Source organism: Aricia agestis, chromosome 6 (genome assembly GCF_905147365.1).
Source record: "Aricia agestis chromosome 6, ilAriAges1.1, whole genome shotgun sequence".
NCBI lineage: Eukaryota > Metazoa > Arthropoda > Insecta > Lepidoptera > Lycaenidae > Aricia > Aricia agestis.
Window position 1 is genome coordinate 643702 of NC_056411.1, and position 18321 is coordinate 662022.

The 18321-nt window shown below is 37.8% G+C and overlaps 1 protein-coding gene and 1 non-coding gene across 7 annotated transcripts in view; one reads left to right on the forward strand and one right to left on the reverse strand.

The window, feature by feature from the left end:
* LOC121727565 overlaps positions 1–18321 on the forward strand; it is a 66246-nt gene that overhangs the window by 18090 nt on the left and 29835 nt on the right. The window lies entirely within an intron of this gene.
* Trnae-cuc lies at positions 10807–10878 on the reverse strand. The gene has a single exon. It is a non-coding gene; the product is annotated as a tRNA-Glu (tRNA).

Consider the following 18321-nt stretch of genomic DNA (forward strand, 5'->3'; position numbering starts at 1 on the left):
CTAGTCAGTCGTTGAGTACTACACTGATGCATATTATACTAAACTACTAAGAAAGGCCATTTTAAGGCTGTTGCAGGGTCTTCAGTTTGTTTGTCTGTTCACACGTGTTCTGTACCACAATCAAATGTGACAAGTGCAAGACGTGTCACATTATGTCGAGTGTGACAAAATTGCTGACCTTCTTTTGTTTATATGATAATATCATCATTTGTGCATGTGGGAGTGTCATTATGTACCTACCAAACTGTACAATGTCAAACATAAAATCATTTGAAGGCATGTTCCCCGCAACCTCGATGCCCAATGGCCCAGAAATTAGTGAACGCAGGAACCGTACCTTAAAAGTATTCTAAGTCTTTTCAGTGTTCTAAGTTTCTTGGTGCAGCGCGAGCAGTTTAAGCTTTTAGAGGTAACAGGCAGGTAGACACATCTATACTAATTTGAAAAATTCTTTCAGTGTTAAATAGCCCATTTATCGAGGAAGGCTATAGGCTATATTTTATCACGCTAAGACTAAATAGCAGCGAACAAATAGAGGAAATGTGGAAAAACAGGGTAAATTATTTTCAAAGCAAAGCAATTTTTATCTTATTTGGCGTACATGAAGAATAGACCACGTGAAGGGACATAGGCTATTTTTTTGCGGAAAAATGTACAGTTTCCGTGAAATCCTAAATTACGCGGGCGAAGCTGCGCGGAGAAGTTCCGTTCCGAGAAGTTTTAAATAATATAAGTGATACGGGTATAAAAGTTAATCTTAGAATAAAATTGCTCTTCTACTTACCTACACAGCTGTAAAGGTTTAATTTGATTAATAAGATTAAAGATTAAGATAGTCCGCGTCTATTCTTAGTTTTTACTTCCAGCATGAACCACGAATAATAATTTTATCTCCGACTTCGATATTATCTCTACATTTACAACATCAAAGTGAAAAATACGTGATTATTTTGAAGAATAAAATGCACAGTCGACACTTACAGTAATATCACAGATTACAGAATAGTTACTATACGATGTACCTACCTACGCAAGTAGAATATTTAGATAGAAGTAGATATTTGTATAGCTATAGCACTTAATGATGGTGATGACGCTGATAATGATGATAATATTATGATGATGGTGACATGTTCTGGTTGGAATAGACAACAAATGATTTTTCAAGTGTTTTTGCTCCGGCAATGGCATCGTGACTCAGTGTTTGTAATCGCGACCTTGTGCTGTGTGCTGTGTATAGCGAGGACTGAGGAAGACACATCATCACCATCAGCACGATCACGGATACAGTGATTGATGGTGGAGTGGAGCGTATGGAACGCCTCCGTGGTGTAGTGGTTTACAAATTACAGCCAACGAGCCAACTCTCATCTTGGAGGTTGCGGGTTCGATTTAAGCGATGACATAAGAAAGAACCCAATTCGGTTAGGGCAATGATGATCTGTGTAAAAAGTTCCTGTGCCTGAGCTCGCCAGTCGTGACTCGTGTCGGTTATTCGTCTCATTGTGTAGGAGAGTAAAAGAAGAGTGCTCTCATGTACCTACTGCTTACACGCTGAGACACTATCAAATTACTCGTGTAACTCTTGGTTTCAATAAATAATAAAACCGACTACCATTAAAGAAACTGTTGTGGATGGAATTAATACAGCTATGGACAAGGTAATTGTATGTCATAATATCAAAATTCGATAGCAAAGCACGATAATTTTGTGAAAGAGACAAATACTCGTAGCAATGACAATGTCAGAATTTGGATGTTGAATGTACTCCCTGGTCAACCAAGTTTTGTTCATTACAGAACCCTAAAACGGAACCCTAATCAGCAGATTTTTTTATTTTTTTTTTTAAAATATGGTATCTATCCATCTTTGTTATTATACTATGTTAACGCGGATGAAGTCGCGGGCAACAGCTATATATATATAAAACTTTAAGGTGACTGACTGACATGGTGATCTATCAACGCACAGCCCGCATGCAGGTAGATGTTATGACGAAGGCATCCGCTTAGAAAGGATTTTGATAAATTCCAACCCCAAGGGGCTAAAATAGGGGATGAAAGTTTGTATATAATAATACTTCTTAACGCGAGCGAACCCGCGGGCAAAAGCTCGTAGTTATATAATTTAAGAGTAACATTGTCCTACAAAGAGCAATCCATATTTTAGAACCACCAAATCAAAGTATGAAATCCTTTCTATCTCTGTTAGCTACCACTTTCAAGATTTTTCGCAGATAAAAATGTTGTTCGTTTTATCAAAATGAAGCTACTCACAAAAATTAGCTTGATAGTAATAAAAAAAAAGTTCTAGGGCTCGCGGACTATAGTTATTTCGGTATGCACGTTTTCTTTTGCACTGACCATCTAGAATCTAAACTCTAAGGTATCGGTAGTCAGGACGCAGACGCATTACGATGCGGATCGTGTCACGTCGCCACGTCGTGTCACGCTGGCGACGTGACGGCGTGACGAGCTGCCGGCACGCGCCGACACTATCTTGATACTTCACACTTGATACGACTTTGTATTAGCCGACATAATATGCTCAGTTTCTTAGGTTTTTCTTGTTTATTCGCTAGTGCTTTTGAGTTTCGACCATAAAGTTAATATACCTAGCAGAATAGAGCAACAATCTCGAGCTGTCAAATGAAACCGAAATTGGTTTCATCTGTATGTAAAAATATGTGTACGTATACACTTACACAAGCATTATTGAACATGAATTCTATGAGATTAAATTGTCAACGTGCGGCACGTGCCGACTGGACGTCAAAAAAAGAGTGCTGCTGTCATGTATCACACGTCTGTTTTTACCACGCAGTGCTACTGATAGTGACATCTCTCTCGCTCAGGCCTTTGTTTCTCTATTCCACTAGGTATATTAACTTTATGGTTTCGACTGACTAACATAAAAACATTGACTCATCAAATAAAGACTTACTTACTTAATAATATTATCGGAAAGATAATCACGTCTTACTACTTCAGAATCCGAATAACGGAAGCTCAAATATAATACTTGGTTTGAGACACTTCTCAAACAGCCAAGAAAGCTCTCTTACTAACTAAGCTTTAAAATGTTTAAAAGTGCTTCACAAGATGCAAGATCAGTCGAGTATGTATGCATTTTGCATGTTGTTGAGTCATCAGAATTTTACGTTTGTCGAATCATCTTCAAAACTTAGAAGTTATCAGAAGAAACAACACGCCAAAGTTAACAAGGCACCTCGATCTAAGGAAACTCTATGGAATCATGTGTTTTTAATTTTTACGTACTTTCAATACAGCTTGACCCCCAAAATGTGTTGTGAGAATATATCGCGTGTCACGGTCGTTCGGCGTGAAAGGGAAATGCTGAATGTCGGCTAACTGGCTATAACCACTACCACAACACTCTCACTAGTCACTAATTACCCAAAATAATGCATTCGTTACGCCACGCGGTTTACAATTTGCTCTATTTTTGTGGTCGTGACGTCATAATGGCCGTTATACACGCGCGATATGCTGGTTCGTTTGTATGAACATGTATGCAGTTTGAAAATTGAAAACCATCCGCCCATTGAAATTTTTTTTTCAGCTCCAGTCGTCCATGGGCTTTCCGCTTACGTCTTTTTCGTCTTCTGTGTTTAACAATGAGAAATTTTATTATAATGTCCATCACTCTTCTGGGCTTAATTGTATTTTACAAGGCTGCCCGAATCGATCACATTAAAGGTATTAATAGATGACTTATGAAGCTTGTGGTGTAATGACTAACTCCAATAGAAATCACGTTGAGGTTTGTTTACCAATCGGCAGGTACATCACGTCCGCGACTTTCTTATAGCTTTGCAATGGGCATTCCTATACTGCTTTAATGTTATGTAACACTAACACTAAACACTTAAAATATGGTAATTGAGTTAGCAGATACCTCAGTTTCTGGTTACATGCTGTCTTTTCCCGAAGCGGAGACAACTTTAAGTCTGAAAAGTCGATGGACAATCTGTGAAACTGACTCGTATGCAAACGCTATTACCTACGTTATTTGATCAGGACATTATTGAAGTATTATATAGGTAAGTTGTAAGTAGACTCGCCATTTATCCGGTTACTCCGGGCCTACGTCTTTAGCTTGTCACATCTTTTACAGCGCAACTGCTTTCTTAATTAAGTAATCATATATCTACAGAAACATGCTATTGTGCGAAAAACTAAATTTACCGAAATACATTAAGATTGTGGTTAATGTTGAGTTGAGTCAGAGGCATATACATAATGAGAATACAATTAGTATGTCCCCAGGCGGCTGGCGGCTGGCGGTTGGCGGGCCGCGGGCGCGAGTGAAAACCGCGGGGAAAGCGCTTACGTGAGCCCCGTGCTAATCACTCACCACAATAGACGAAGACGCGAGTTATGTCGGCGTTGATAAAACTCGAGATAGGTCCAAGCCACAAATCACAACGCTGTGTAGCCGCGTCTTTGTCTTGGCAGTGCAATGTAGCATCTTGAGAATCTACGTTGCTCCAACAACATAACATCCAACTTCGCTATCGAAATCGGCAAATGCATGTTGACTAGGGGGTCAACTTCTAACACATACTGCTATGGTCTATCCCATAGACTAAGGAAAATATATTTTCCTTAGTCTATGTCTATCCTACAATTTAAGTGAATCTACCGATGTGAGGAAATTATAACTATTAACTAGGCTCTTGTGAATGGACGACATAGTATCTAGAAATAGGATTGCATATTCTCTAGATTCCAGATTGTATATAAAGGTGTTAGATTTTCGTAAGTTTTGGCTGTTTTGTCGAACGAAAATTTAAGTACTAATCGTGTTAATGTGATATACTTTCGTAACAAACAATTTAAAAACTAATTAGAACGTACATACGCAATGCCTGTGCAATTACCTGAGCTTAATAATTAATTAAATGAAATAATAAAAATAATTTATTAATATATGATCTACATTATGAAGGTACGGTACATTAAAGGTTTACCACACCACAATAATTGCTTTGCGAGGCCAAAATGGATCCTTAGAGACCATGGTGCAAACCACAAAATCGTTGAAGTCACAAACGTATTCATATGAAGTTTTGCAACTGTCTCGTGGATCATAGAGTCTCTATTATTTGAAAGGTTAAACTGTAAAGGTAGATTTTGGGCTGCCTAGTTTTATCTTTTCCTTTTTTAGGGTTCCGTACTCAAAGGGTAAAAACGGGACCCTATTACTAAGACCTCGATGTCTGTCTGTCCGTCTGTCCGTCCGTCTGTGTGTCTGTCCGTCTATCTGTCTCCAGGCTATATCTCAAGAACCGCTATAGCTAGACTTCTGAAAATTTCACAGATTGTGAATATCTGTTGCCGCTATAACAACAAATACTAAAAACAAAATAAAATAAATAATTAAGTAGGGCTCCCATACAATAAACGTGATTTTCTTGGCCTTTTTTGCTCGTTATCAATAATGGTAGCAGGTAGGCACTTGAAATACTTACAGTATTCCTAATTATATTTGTACTTTATGTAAATAATAAAATTTTAATAAAATAAATAATTAAGGGGGGCTCCCATACAAAAAACACATTTTTTACCTATATTATAGCTCTATAATGGTACGGAACCCTTCGTGCGCTAGTCCAACTCGCACTTGGCCGATTATTACCATTTTTTTATTTAAAGCATATTATAGGTAGGAGAGTTGAGACGTAAAAATCAATACAACTCGTTCTGCTGAGGCAAGAAACAAAAGTAATTAGGGTCTGCTCTATGTAGTGCACAACTAATAGGCTAGCCTATGTAGGCCTCACGGCGATGATGCTAGTGTTCGGCGGATAATTGAAAGTAAAAGTAAAGTCATAACACACTCGCCGATTACGAAATCATGGAAACCGTCGGAGGTACGCGTTTTGTTTTGTTTGCCGTTTGTTTGCCGCGGCCCGCTACTGCCGGACAATAATAACAAAAGCTATCATCACAACAAAACGTAATAGAATGTTTTGGTCATTACTGATTATTATATTATATTGGTCAAAGGGATTTTGTGATGGGGGTTCGTGATGGGTGGTCCATCTTCTATTGTTAAAACGATTATCTTTGACTATACTATTATTTTAATATTATAGGCCTATGTTTTAAAAGGTATGTAGCAGTTAGATATAAGTATTAGATTTGACTTAAGGGTCACTAGGACTCTCCCTTCCTACATGCTAACTATAACTCATTCCTGTATTACCTGAACAGTAGAATATGATATAAGCGCTACTTAAGTAGCTTTTACTTATAAGTGTAATAACATAAATGTTGAAGAGTAGCAAGCAAATATTCGGAAGCAAACCGTTGCAAATGAGATTTCACTCCATTGATCACTCTAATGAACAAACTAGCCCGTTGCAATCGTAATTCATTGCAATTTATTTGCACAGATGCAACATTGCAACATGGCAGTTGCCACTTGTGAAAAAACTGCAATAGCTAGCAATCAGCGCACTAATGGACGTATTCGTCTCGCCAGGAGATTTACTGAAAAAAGACGTTGCGGATGCCTGAGAAATGTGAAATTAGTTTATTATGGGCCTGTTTCACCACTTCCTGATAGGTGACGAATAGGCTATCCACCAATTTACTTGACAGACCAAGTATGGAGAATCTGTCAAAAAAGTTGTGAATAGCCTATTCGGCCTCTTATCAGGAAGTAGTGAAACAGACCCTTAGGGCGTGTTTCACCACTTCCTGATAAGTAACGAATAGGCATCAATTAACTTGACAGATCAAGTATGGAGAATCTGTCAAAAAAGTTGTAAATAGCCTATTCAGAACTTTATCAGAAAGTGGTGAAACAGGCCCTTAGTTCACCATTTCGTAAACACGGGACCCTTTTATACTTAAAACTTCGTTGTCTGTCTGTCTGTCTGTCTCCAGGCTGTATCTCTAGAACCTCTATAGCTAGACTTCTAAAATTTTCACTGATTGCGTATTCCTGTTGCTGCTCGACAAATATTAAAATAAAATAAAATAATTAATACAACAAACGTGAGTTTTTCGGTCTTTTTACTTGATATCAGTAATGGTAACAAGCTAACAACTAACAAGTTGGTTCTCGAAATTTTAACAAAATCCTTAATTATATGTGTGTACTTTAATAATGCAGAATAAAATAAATGTTTATCCCATACACAAAAAGCCAAAAATTGTGGCCTATTTTTGCTCTATAACGCTACGGAACCTTTCATGCGCGAGTCTGACTCGCACTTGGCCGATTATTTTGATATATCTTATCTTATATCTTTAAATGAGCAAATCTTGTATTTAAGTATATATATATATATATATAATTGGAATCTCGGAATCGGCTCCAACGATTTTCATGAAATTTAGTAGGGGGTTTCGGGGGCGATAAATCGATCTAGCTAGGTATCATTTTTAGAAAATGTCATTTTATTCGTGTTGTATAGAATACCGAGCAAAGCTCGGTCAAAAAGCTAGTGTAATATTATGTATGATCTAAATTCTAAGCCATACATTTTCTAAAAAGTGGCATTCAGTATCACGCTCAATACTACTAGGATGAATCTCTATCTCTTGAGCTTAAACGAGACAACTACGCTACGCTTTATGCTGCATTGCGAAACATTACAATATTATAACAATTAAAATATATTACTTTATTGAATATGATTTTAGATTAGTTATAATAATTAATTTTTGTTATAGAGGTAAGTTTATAACGTTGTAATAAAAATATGTTAAATTATTAAATGACTCGTTATATAGGTGTTATGGTTAAAAGTACATGTAATATCCGCATTTAACTTGAATTATATACAAGATACATGGTTTTGTTGGTATGTGTGTCTCGAGTTTTTACTTTTACACACATTGGGGAACCGGCACTAATTGTATTGAGAAATATTATACTTTTACTATTTCCAAACATACCATACCTATAATGTTTTTATTCGTTATAAACTACATAATTATATTTATAATTGCACAAGCCTTAAATCGACTTCGTTAACTTGTTTCACCTTATTTAAAACAAGTTTATTAACAAGAAATCCGCTAGATAAGAGCCGGATAAAAAGATGCTTGATTTCAGTGTTTATTATAATAATCTCATAGTTTCTATCGCAATTAAAGCCTCAAAATTCTAATCTTAGCTCTGCTCTCTATTTATGAAATTGCCCTTAAAATTCAGACGTATCGCTCTTGAATTCCTGATTTTATTATAATTCACAAATCCGCATACTCATAAATTCTAGCTTATCAATTACCGCCACGTCCCTCCACGAATTACGCTATACATACCCTGACAGCCTGACAACATGACTTCAGCAACCATACCATGTCGCTTGGTCGGTTTGTACTTTGTAGGGCTCCCACTCATGTCCAGATCATTAAGCTATTTGAGATTTAATCGAAGTGATTGTTAGTTCGGAACCATTTATTAGTTGTCGCAGGCCAATTCCCAGGAGCCACATTCCTCGTTGTTGCAAAACGTTACCCAAACTACTGCAATATTAATACTATATTCAAAATTAATGCGATCTCGCATTTCGACAACAAATTATAGTATCGATATTGAAAATGGCGGCGTAATTAAATCGATATTGGCCAACTATTACGTGTCGATGCGAATTGAAAATCGATATTCGTATCGTAATAAGGTTTTTTTGTGTCATTCGATCCAATGGAGCATTGTAATTATATTTTTCATTTAACTATAATTACTACTAGACTAGTGTAGAGTGGTTTGTAGCCCGCGGCATGAACTTGTTCGTGCTCTTTGCTCGGTAATCGAATGTATTCTATCACGCTGGGACCCTTCGTTTTCCAAGATAAAAATATTCAATTATTAGGTTGTGTAAAAAGGGGAGATTTCATACATTCATATTCACTTTGACTGAGTAATCTATACCAGAGACCAGCCATTTATTCCTCTATGTCTATACGTTGAAATCAGAAATTATTCATAGTCACTCAACTGAGAAAAGTGAAAATTTGAACATCACTAATTGTTTAGATAAAGTTATGCACAAGTGGCTTTAAAATACACACATAATAGGCGCTTCATCGTAGGCCGAGAGCCCGTGACCCCATGGGCTATGACGCAATATCATCACTCATCGTTCTACCACAACCCACCATCTACGTTGCCAAACTATTCACAACCGTTTTGCTAATCTGACTAATATAAGTAATAGCGTGTATCATAACTGAGGTCTATAAATAATAATGTTATTGTTTAAACTTTAAAAGGACAGGTAAGAAAATTCGACACCTAGTATTTTGGTTATAATAAAAAACTTTCAAGGTTGAACAGCAATTATTGTGTTTTGTGATAGATCTGAGTGATGAGTGGTGGCTGGTGATAGCATCGAATCAGCAACACAAATCACAATATTATAAGACATAATATTATGCATAGCAGCGATGCGGGCGGCCGCGAGTATGTCCAGTTACCAGCAATTGCGTTCTCATAGTACATAGCTGTAAATTGTAATGTATGAACTATGAAGTCGCAATATATTACATATTATTATTAACAGCTATGTGTTATTTTGATGTATAAGCTATATTATTGTAAAGTTTCATTAAATTCCGTTCAATAGTTTTTGCGTTAAAGAGTTACAAACATCCATACATACATCCAAACTTTCGCCTTTATAATATTAGTAGGATTGGGGTTTGTCTGTAGACTGTAGTCCCTAGACTTATGAGCTATGAGTTACCGTGACGTATGTAGTAAGTGTCTATTAATTTACATACATGTTAAGTGACAAGATCTGGTAACAGTATACTGCGACAGATATTTAACCTTGTCTCAATTAAGCTTAACTAATTGTTGATTAACCGTTCGAATTGTCTAAAGTTTTATTTCCTTACATCGAGGAAGTTAAATATTGTCACACAAGAATACATCTTATACCTTGGAGATAGAATTTAGTTTTGGATGTTTCTAACTTTAGATTATATCGGTTGTCTATAATTATTATACTGTTGTTTATAGTTGATCGGGCACAAATTGTGCCTTGTATATTAAAATATTCAGTAATAAACGGTAAGATATACGAGGTTTACGGGTAATTTAAAATTATTTTATGTTTTATCACCTTGCGGCGAAATGATTGGATAATCCTCAGTGAGTTATGACTGCAATTTGATATAGTTAACCTCTCGTGCGAACGTCACGACGGTAATCATGATGTTGGAGCAGTTATGTCGTTGGCTTAAGTCTTCAGAGGTTAATCTAATGCAAAAGTGTGTGCCTATTTGTTGCCTCTTCACGCTATAACTGCTCAACCAAAGCTTCTTGGAATCCCTGAAATGGCGTAGGATAGTTCTGGTCCCAGGAAATGTACCGTTTCGGCGCAATTAGGTTGCTGCGAATTAGAGACTCACCAATCCGAAAATTGTACAGACGTGTACTCGATGGGCTCTATAGTTCCTGCACGTTCCCTATAAGTTATAACTGCTGATTGCCGCTTGCGTGAGGTTACGGAACAATCTCAGAGATAAAACAACGATTTACGCATCAACAATGGGTGCACATGTTCACATTGCAAAACTGTACTTTGTCTCGATAAGAAACGCGATTGCTTCCGATATGAACCCTAATTAAGTACCGCTGCTGGATCATAGATGGCGTTACGTAATATTGTTTGTTTGCAAAAATATTGGTTTTTGTAATGTTAAGAAACGTTATGTGATTTAAGTGTCAATAGCTTATTTATGTGGTTTTAGTTGAATAAAACGGAAAAAGTAAAGAAACTTCAAATTTTAAAACAATAAAAAAAATTAAAAAGGAATTTCCGATACCGGGAATCGAACCCGAGCCTCCTGGGTGAGAGCCAGGTATCCTAGCCACTAGACCATATCGGATGTTAATGGACTGTTAAAATATTGCTTCTTATATTGACGTTAGATTATTTGGGATAGAACTTCGCTACTCTCGGCAATGGATTTAAATAAACTAGAGATCGCCCAATGGTCGAAATTCGACCTTAGTTTCAACGACATTAGGACTGATAACTATATTTTGTAAAAAAATATTGACTTTATCATATTTTTTTCAACTCTTGTCTCTGGGACTCAGCTGATCTCAGACTGGCCGGCAGTGTAAGCATTGTCTAATAGTATCTCAGATTCAATAAAAAAAAACTATAATCCATTTTCAATTTATCACCTTCTTGTCAACAATCTTCAACCATAAATAAAAGAGTATATTTCGTATGTATAGGCTTGCCGCTTGTCACTCAAAAATCTGTAATTTTTCCTAGTGTGTGTGTTGTAGTGTGTGTAATGTTTTATTTGTTAAAAAAATGTATGATAAAAGCATAATTTCAAAATAATATTAGCTCGATGCACTCCTTCACCATATAAACTATAACTGTGCAAAATTTCATTCACCTACGTTTCCCCATTTTTCGTCAAAAGGGATACAAAGTTTTTGGCTCACGTATTAATATATAGATTAATAATTAATTATTAAATCACTTGAAATCCTATAGAAAATTACAATTTATTTCTTACATTAATTTGTGTTTTATCATTCTAAATTAAATTTTAATAATTATCAACATTTCTAACATTATAAACAATAAAGCATATTAACTTGCATCATTTCCAGTAGCGCCATTACTGCAATTGCAATATTTCCCATTCCCACACGATGGCGAGCAGTTCCCGCCGCGCGCTGTTTTTCCAGCGACATTGTGCAAGCGGTCGGAATGATGGCCGCCTCAGATTCTGCTTCAGTTAGATAAGTGTTGAGCAAGCGGGCTGCAACACTTAATTGTTACCCTTATTATTGCGGTAAAGATGCGTAAAATGTGGAGCTAACTGTGTGAGCTAACGCTTTTATTATTATGAAAATTGTATAGAGCAAACTTCCCCATCGTCGGCAGCCATCCTATTGTTGGCACCTTCGGTTTTTGTTTGCAAATACTAGAATTGCCATTTTCGTGCGTTTCGGACGTCCTGTAGTAAGTAATTAATTGTTTAAGTGCAAATAATTGGGTGTTTCTGAACGAAGTTCCTTATCGCGCGTTCGGCGTAAATTTGAAGGCTAGACAAAACGATATTTGATCTTGATGTTAGGGGCAGAGGGCGTTGATGGTAAGTATTCCTGTGCGTCAACTAGATGGCGTTTTTTAAATTACGCGCGTCGTACGCACAAAAATAATCCCACAGGATGTCAGGAATTCTATATTTTGTATCGCCGCTACGGTAGTGTCGTTTCGTAGTTTTTTTTTTTTTTTTTTATTATAAAATTGGGGCCGTCTATAGACTGTTCGTCCATATCCTTTTTTTGTTATTTTATTATTTAGATTTTTCGCACCAAGGATAATTGAAATAATATTATGAATTTTAATTAATTGTGGTCCATCACGCCATGGACACTTTTTTTTTTTTTTTTTTTTTTTTTTTTTTTTTTTTTATATATATATATGTGTATATGTATATTTAATAGAATAGAGTATAATATGTTATACATATAATAAATAAATATATACATTTATTGTTTTATAAATTGCATAATAATAATATTAATGTTTTGAACGGTGAGGTCCCAGTCGGTGTGGCGGCCAGTAGATCCGACATTTTCCGATTTCCTTAGATTTTATGCTGCTCCACCCTTTGCCTTTAGATGTTGTGACATTGGCTTGGTGGAGAGGGGTCACTCAAGCTGGGTGGAGTTTCTAGGTTGTTAAAAAGACATCGTTCTGTGTCGAATCTACCCGCCATGTGGTTTAGGACTTTATCGTTCCTGTCTTTTATAGCCATTTTTATATTATAATCTCTTATGTGTTCGGTTGACACCTCCGTGGCTCTTTTTATGAAGCTTGCCACAGCGTCTCCATCAGTGTCAGTGTAATAGACACAGGTGTTAGTGTGCCGGGATATGGCTACAACTGCATGAGGAACGCTGTCATGGATTGCCAGCTTTCGGGACTTGGTCTGTATGATGATCACCGAGGGACTCGTTAATCCCTGAGCTTCATGGATTGTGAGGACGCGAGAGTCCGTTCCCGATCCATAGCCTGTATTAGTGAGGGCTGCTTTCTCCTCTTGTGTGTGGACAAGATACAGGGTATTTAGATTGGTTTTAGGTATTCTCGCTCCTGAATACTTCATTAGCTTTAGGGACCGCACTATTTCCTTCGATGAATAGATGTTATTATAGACCATGCTTAAGGCGTATGCCACATCCATAGGGCTCCTGTGTGTGCAAGACAACTCCTGGGTGATGCTGGTTACCAGGTTTGGACGAGTGTAATTAAGTTTAAAGAGGTTTTCACGCTCTATAAACGGGAGTTGGTTAATATCTCCAATGAGGATAACATCGTTGGCGCCTGTTAACTGATTCGCCATGACGATTGAGCCGAAATGGTTCATGAGGGCCTCGTCAACTATCAACCTTTTGTAGGTTTCTTTTGTCCCATTTACCAGCAAAGAGGCCATGGTACGAACTTTATCTTTAACTTTGTTGCCAGTTCGTAGCGATAGCCTTTGCTTTAGATCCTCGGCTGCTTCGATTGTCGTTGTTATTATAACGTCTGTTTCCTCATTGAAGTTATTAATGATCCAAGTTGTCTTCCCACATCCAGGAACCCCATTGACCCACGAGTAGTTGATAGGTTTCGCGAATATATCCCAGTCCATGCTGGATTCGGGGTCCCCAGATAGGACTTCTGCCATTTCTAGTATCCTGTCTTCCAGCATTATTCTGGTACATTCCGCTATTACCACTATTGGATTCTCAGATTTTGTGATAAATTTGAGAGTTCCCGTGCGTTTTGTCTCATCCTCGTCCAGAACCACGAATCCGCAGTCGGCACTTAACGCCGCCATATACTGCCCTGTCATCGCCCCGGCAATTATTGTGGAGGTGACATTGTCGTATATGGCAGCTTTTGCATCCTCGAGTCTCACTTCTAACAGCTTTTGATTTTTCCGCTGATAGGCCTGCATGATCTTATTGCAGGTCAAGAGCTTTATGGTCTTATTTGCTCTTATTATCGCCTGGAACTCGAGGAAGGCATTTATTATATGATCTTCGGGGCTCTGGGCCAGTCTGAGTTTTGGCGGGAGCACTTGCCCGAGATCGGCCCTATATCTTTTGTTTTTATTTGCCGGTGTTTGTGTAGATGGTTCCCTCAAAAAAGCCTCCATTGCTCCATTGTCGTTTCGTAGTTACATTCAAACTAATCGTTTCTTTTAATTGCTTAGCAATAATTAATATACCCGAAGGCGGTAAATGTCGCAATAATTTACTTAAGGCGATGTCAAAACAAATATTGTACAATACTAATTGTGCACACCTCCTCAGACCTCAGTAGAAACACTCGACTATTGTTACGTAATCTGTGAGATAAATCAGTTTCTCCCCTTATCCGCCATGGAAACGCCATGGAATTAATGGTTTTTACAATCTAGGTTCCGCTATCGGCTATAGTGATAGTGTTTCTGAGAATTGATGAAATGATGTTGATAAAATAGCGATACGCATGGCCGTGTCGAGATGAATGATTTTGATGAAATGATGCAGGGGCAGGCCCGGATCTAAGGGGGGCGGGGCGGGGCGGGGGGGGGGGGGGGGGAGGGTGCACGTGCCGGGCGGCAAAGATTGGGGGGCGGCCGGAGCTTTCTTCACCGCCGCGTGCGCCACTGGTGGCCCACCGCGCTACCCCGTCAACGTTGTTTCGCAGAATTCTATGTGTTGTTAAAAGACTTAGAGGCGTCCCTTGTCACCAGGGACCTCGGCCTGACCTCTCATCACCGCCACTTCAATTCAGCAAAGTAGAACTCGTCTGCGGTTAAAACCTATTTTTGCTTGGAGGGCGGCAAATAATTGTGATTGTGCTCCCCCCTTTTTAAAACGTAGATCCGGGCCTCTGCAGGGGGATAGTATACGAGGAAGGAAATTAGCTATTATTGGAGTCTTAAACACATTGATGACTCGAGATGAATTTCCGATTTTGATGCAGTAACGTAGGGAAGTAGTCCACGGGGAACGATATCCTTTTCGCAGTCCGCAGAAAATGTATAGTTCAGAATCCTCTGAGATTTTACACAATATAATAATAATAGCTCCCACACCGGTTTCGGTGACGGTGGCCGGATTCATTGAAACCAGGCCAGCTACGCAGGAGTAATTTTATAGTGCCCAAGTGTGTGCGCAGTACACAAGAGCACTCTCTATTCCTTTACTCTCATATCCCAGTGGGACGGACGACCGACACGACCGGCGAGAGATCAGGCGCAGGACCGATTTTTTACATGCCCATCCGACTCATGGATCATCTTACTTGTCAGACAATCAGGTGATCAGCCTGCATTGTCCTAACCAAACTTGAAAATAACATGTTTCCAACGCGGGAATCGAACCCACGACCTCCGAGTCAAGAGCCGCGCTCTATACCACTAGACCACGGAGGCGTTTTTTATTTACACAATATATACCTATTATATATTATATTTACACAATATAGTATAAGTAATAAAGTACTACAATTTATTTAAAAAATAGTGCGTACGACTAGTTCTTCGTACCACAATAGAACGTCGTTTTGTCTATTGTGTTTGTACTATACTAGAGGCTAGAGCTTTATATCGTTCTTGAGATGGCGCGTCATTTCAAGTAATAAGATCTCTACTATACTCACTACCTACTTACTGTTTTACAATTTACAAGCTCTTACAGTACTGTAGGTATATTCTACTTATGGTCACTTTCTCTGGGAACAATTATCACATTCGGCAATTTATGTAATCGTCAGAGGAACAGGTTCCAATGGTGTCAGTGGCTTACTTTCCTTAAAATTATGATTCCGTAATTTTTGCACATAACATTACAAGTACCTGGATGACCGAGCTTCGCTCGGTATAGCAAACACTCATTGACTTCGTGTTACTTAACAACGTCATCTGCTGGAATAGTTTTAGCTGTTGTTGTGTAGTTAAAGCAAGTAGTTGCTCACATTATTTTTAACAAAAAATTAAAACCGACTTCCAAGGTAAAAACAATAATAACATCCTTATAATATGAACTAAAAAGTATAAAATAATTTTTCCTATCTAATAGTGTCTTTTTCCGAATTCGGCTAAACCTCAACTATTTCTGTACTCAATCTTCATCATTTTGAAGTCGGTGCCAGTTCCAAAAGTTTCAAATATTCTGTCAGAGAACTAAAGATTCAGCTATCTGGTGTAAATGTACCAAATAAATAAGGACATAACGTGATGACTGATGATATTTTATGGTGTTGTGTGTATATTGTATCCATATACAACCATGTGAGTTGTGACATTGGTGACCCTGACATGGTAGTGATGATGATGATGATGATGATGATGATGAATGTAATTTGCATAGTAGCATATGCTTTCAGTTCTTAAAACAACGCCTAAGCCCCCAAACTTGTATCTATAAGGAATCCGGCGTTCTCTTAGTATCTTCGGAACCATAGTATACCTTGGTGCAAAATCTTCCGTTTTGGTAGCATATGCTTAGGGTGCTTCTCATAAAACCAAAATCACCATATGTTTCCATATAAATTTTGAGGAGTTCCCTCGATTACTCATGGATCCCATCATCAGATCACCATTTTTGTGAAAATGGGACCAAATTGGAGTGAAACCTAATATAACGAAACAAAAATTTTGAAAATCGGTTCACAAACTGCGGAGTAGTGGTTGAACATACAAAAAAAATCCACAGCCGAATATATAACCTCCTCGTTTTTTGGAAGTCGGTTAAAATAGTATTATTATTCGCCAATAGATGTCAGGGAGAGTCATATTTTTCAGCTAATCGATGGCTAAGCGTCGTCTAGCTGTAGTGTTGAACGTTGTAGTCAACAAGTCGGCTAAACGACGTATAGCCGTGTGATTGAATGGCGTTGTTTAGTCAAAGGGCTAGCTGTTTTATTGAATGGCTATTTAAACCAGTCGGCTGCGACATATATATAATTGGAATCTCGGAATCGGCTCCAACGATTTTCATGAAATTTAGTATATAGGGGGTTTCGGGGGCGATAAATCGATCTAGCTAGGAATCATTTTTAGAAAATGTCTTTTTATTCGTGTTTTATCGATAATCGATAAACTGAAAAATATGACTCTTCCTGAGTCCTGACATCTATTGGCGAATAATAATACTATTTTTAACCGACTTCCAAAAAACGAGGAGGTTATATATTCGGCTGTGTTTTAAAAGAATTGCTCGTTTAAAGATATAAGAATAACGATGGAAGAGCCTGAAATAGCAATAAAATTTAATAAATTAAGGATAAATTGACTACTTATAGAGTGTACGCGACTATAATCAAAATAACGAGACACAGATCTTCATACGACGTTTTTTATTAGTACTTTGTGGGAATATGTGCGTGGAGGCCAAAGGAAGATCTTCCGACCGAGCGAGGTGGAATGTCCGGTCAGGCCGATGGTGGTTTCCTTTAAAACTTAAATCCAGCAATGACCTAGACCGGTCTAGCTCGGGTCATCATCCCTGTAATGTTACATTACGTATGCGCGGTAACGTGCCGTAATAAACACGTAAACTACACCTGCTTAACTAAATTCCATCGTTCATCACACGATAATGATCCTTATGTGGGTGCAATAAGATGGATTTACGAGTGTCTCCAGCCTTCTAAACCCCCCTCTTATTATCAAGGGATAATGTACTTTATGTCATCGCCGGAAGGTGCATTTAGCGTTGTCGTCGGCCGTCACGGTGGTCGGAGACTCTCGCTCGCTTTCACTATAGCATTGATCTTTTATTGATATTAATGGTGTTTCAGATGAAATTAATTTTTCATACTTATCTACGGCTTAGCCAATCATCGTGACAAGTTATTTATTGTGATTTGTGACTTATGATCGATCACTAGTACCCTGCCTGACACAGAAATGATCTTACACCTTTATGAGGCTACTGAATATCATTAGGTATTATGTAACTGAAATATAAAGTAAATCAAAATCTGATAAGCATTGTAATTTTTATTAAATTTTTGTCAATTGTTTTAAGCGAAGCGATCGAGTCGAGATCGACAACGGTTCGTTAGACAAACAAAGATTTACTTTCTAACGGATCACTTTCTTTCCCTCTGTACTTATATCAATTACGTGTTGTCGGCAACAATTGCCGGTGAAATACCTAATTGAGATTGCCAGCAATTTATACAATCACTGTAATTTCAAGTGTTACTTAGCTTTATTTTGACAAAACACAAAACATATCTATTCTATCACGCCAATTTAATGTGATCATTGGTCGGCTTTCAAAAAAGGAGGTTCTACTCTTACTTTTTT